Below are 3,517 nucleotides of genomic sequence, written 5' to 3' on the forward strand. Positions count from 1 at the left end.
ACAGGTGTGCGCCACCGTGCCTGGCTAATTTTTTTTTTTTTTTTTTTTTTCTTTTTTTTTTTTTAGAGACAGAGCTCTTACTATATTGCCCAGGCTCATCTCGAACTCCTGTCTCAAGCAATCCTCCCACCTCAGCCTCTCAGAATGCTGGGATTATAGGCAGGAGCCACTGCACCCAGCCTTGTTTATTTTTCTTTCAATGAACCAAGTGCCCAGCTCTGAAATTTCACAAGGCTAGCACCCAGATCAAGGAGCAGAAGTCCCCTTGTGACTCCTAGCCCAGTCTCCACCCTCCCCGCCCCCCAAATACCATGAAGAAGTTTTGCCTGTTTGATATAAAACCTGATATAAATGCAATTCCATGGAATGTGCAGATGGTCCTCTTTCATATCTGGCTCCTGTCATTCCACATTATGTTCATGAGATTCACCTATGTTGGGAGTAGCAAAAGATAACTCATTTTTGCTACTCCATACAATTCTATTGTGTGAATATCCCAAGATTTATCCGTTGGAGATATGTGGTTAGTTTCCAATTTGGGCTATTATGAACATCTCCATGAACACTGTCCTACATCTTCTGATGTGCATGTATGCATTTGTGTTGTGTATACACCTAGGAATTCAATCCGTAGGTTACGCAATGTGTGTCTGTTCAGCTTTCGTGTTGCCCAACCATTTCCCAAAGTGGTTCTATCAACTTACATTCAAAGCATATGAGACATTCAGTCACCCCATGTTCTGGGCTGAATTGTGACCCCCCAAATTCACACGTTGAAGTCCTAACCCCTACTACCTTAGAATGTGATCGTATATGGAAATAAGGCCTTTAAAAAAGATAATTAAGATTAAATGAGGTTATCAGGGTGGACCCTAATCCAATATGACTAGTGTCCATATAAGAAGAGATCAGGACACAGACACACACAGAGGGAAGACTCTGTGAAGACATTGGAAGAAGACGGGCATCTTCAAGTCAAGGAGAGAGGCCGTCAGAAGAGACCAACGCTGCTGACACCCTGATGGACTTCCAGCCTCCAGGACTGTGAAGAAATACATTTCCATTGTTTAAGCCACCCAATCTGTGGTACTTTGTTATGCCTGCAGATCTTAAAAACGTTAAAAAGATAAGAAGAGGATATGACAAACAATGACACTCTTACGCCAATGAATTTGAAAATTCAGATGAAACTTAGAAAAAAACACAACCTACCAAAGTAGAAAAATCTGAATAATCTCATTACTCAATTTATTCAATTGTTTAAATTGAATTTATGATTTATCACCTTCCCACAAAGAAAACTCAAGTCCAGGTGGCTTCACTGGTGGATTCTATCCAACATTCCAGGAGGATAAATATTTGCTTTTCCAGGGACCGCTAAAAGAGGAAGCACCTCTCAACTTGTGTGAGGACAGAATGACCTTTATCCCCAAACCAAGAAGGATATTGTAAGAAAAGAAAATTATTAGCCCATCTCTCCCATGAACATAGATGTAAAAATTCTAAAAATGCACACACACACACACACACACACACACACAAATTAGCTAGGCATGGTGGTACACACCTGTAGTCCCAGCTACTTGGGAGGCTGAGGAAGGAAGAGCGCAGGAGTTTGAGGCTGCAGTGAGCTATGATTGGGCCACTGCCCTCCAGCCTGAGAAGCAGAGTGAGACCCTGTCTTTAAAAAAAAAAGTCTGAATTTTAAACAGATTATTGGACCGGCGGTTCCTATTCATCAGCTCATTCAACTTTAGCACCTGCCTCATCCGCAAGTAGCTGTTCCAGAACTCCTGCCTTCCCCATGAAGCTCCATGTGTTTTCCCAATTCAAACTCGGGCTTCTTCCGAATTTTTACTTTACTGATGAAGACATCACAAGGAAGATACACAGACTGGCAAGTCTTTCCTATATCTTTTTCTAATGCCATCCAGAATCCATTTATTGACCACTTCATTCAAACCACTTGTCCGCACCTCTTGGGTCATGATTTCCATCATCTTCTTCCAGACTTGGCAAACCTGTTGGTGCTGAGTATAAGAGGGCTTCCGTATCTGATTGTTGCATTTTTTTTTTAGTAAAACCAACAAAAAAACACAAAGTAAATAACCATTGATAGTTGTTACATCAACATGAGCTTCAATCATGGTCTGCCACTTTGAACACATCTTGTCACAGATAAGATCCATGCCCTGGAAGTTAGGCAGGCAGTTTTTGCCCCGAACATCTTCAGTAATCAGCTTAAATTTTCTAAGTGCAACTTCATCACTCTGCAGATCAACAAGGCTCACTTCAAACACATGACCCTTAAGGCCATCTGATGCAATTTTGGTTCACTGAGTTCTGGTGACTAATATCTTTCAAATATTTCTTATATTGAATATAACAGGAGCTTTCACACTTTCACATCATACCAATCTTTCTTTCGCTCTTTCTTTCTCTCTCTCTTTCCTTCCTTCCTTTCTTCCTTCCGTCTTTTCTCTCTCCTTCCTTCCTTCCTTCCTTCCTTTCTTTCTTTCTTTTCTTTCTCTCTCTCTCTCTTTCTTTCTTTCCCTTTCTCCCTCTTTCTCTCTTTCTTCCTTCCTTCCTTCCTCTTCCTTTTCCTTTCCCTCCCCTCCTCCCTCCCTTCCTGCCTGCCTCCCTGCCTTCCTGTCTTCCTTCCTTTTCTCAGAGTCTCCCTGTATCACTCAGGCTGGAGTGCAATGTTGCGATCATAGCTCACTGCGACCTTGACCTTCTGGGCTTGAGAGGTCCTTCCACCTCAGTCTCCCAAGTAGTTGGGACCACAGGCATGCACCACCACACCCTGCTATTTATTTGTCTGCTTGTTTGTCTGTTTGTTTATGTATGTATTTACTTACTTTTTTAAAAGACAGGGTCTCACTTTGTTGTCCAGGCTGGTCTCAAACTACTGGCCTTGGACCATACTCCTGCCTTGGCCACCCAAAGTGCTGGGAGTACAGGTGTGAGCCACCACTCCCAGCCCACCAATCTTTCTTGGAAAATGGATAAGCCACTTGCTTCTTGGCTTCCTTTTTGCTGCCTGTTCTTGTCGACCACCACGGCGCTGCTCAGAGAGCCAAAAGTCAGACAAGTTTAGAATTATTGTATCTTCCTGGTGATTGACTCTTTTCTCATTACCCCTCTTTAACCCTAGTCATAACTTCCTTAATGCTTTCTGTCTTAGCCTTGTTCTGTCTTATCTGACTACAACTGCACATCTACTTTGTTTTGGTTGATGTCTGCAGTGTCTACATTTTCCTATAGTTTTGTTTTTAGTTTTTCTATTTCTTTATATTTAATGTGTGTCTCTTGTAAGCAGTGTTTAGTTGGATTGTGTTTTTTATTCAATCTGACAATCATATTTTAATTGGAATAGTTGATCTTTTTATATTTAGTGCAATTAGTGACATATAAGATTAAAATTTATCATCAGTCTATTCTTCTCTCTTCATTGTTTTAACTCTCTTATCTTCATTTCGATTATTCAAGTCCTTTTTTTTTTTTTTTTTTTTTT

At 41.0% G+C, this 3,517-nt stretch overlaps 1 pseudogene; it reads right to left on the reverse strand.

Annotated features, from left to right (window-relative positions):
* Positions 1-1,713: 1,713 nt before the first annotated feature.
* The window catches only part of LOC108517242 (40S ribosomal protein S3a-like), a 6,175-nt pseudogene continuing 4,371 nt past the window's right edge, over positions 1,714-3,517 (reverse strand).

The sequence above is a fragment of the Rhinopithecus bieti genome, unplaced genomic scaffold (assembly GCF_001698545.2).
Source record: "Rhinopithecus bieti isolate Rb0 unplaced genomic scaffold, ASM169854v2 scaffold_39998, whole genome shotgun sequence".
Taxonomy (NCBI): Eukaryota; Metazoa; Chordata; class Mammalia; order Primates; family Cercopithecidae; genus Rhinopithecus; species Rhinopithecus bieti.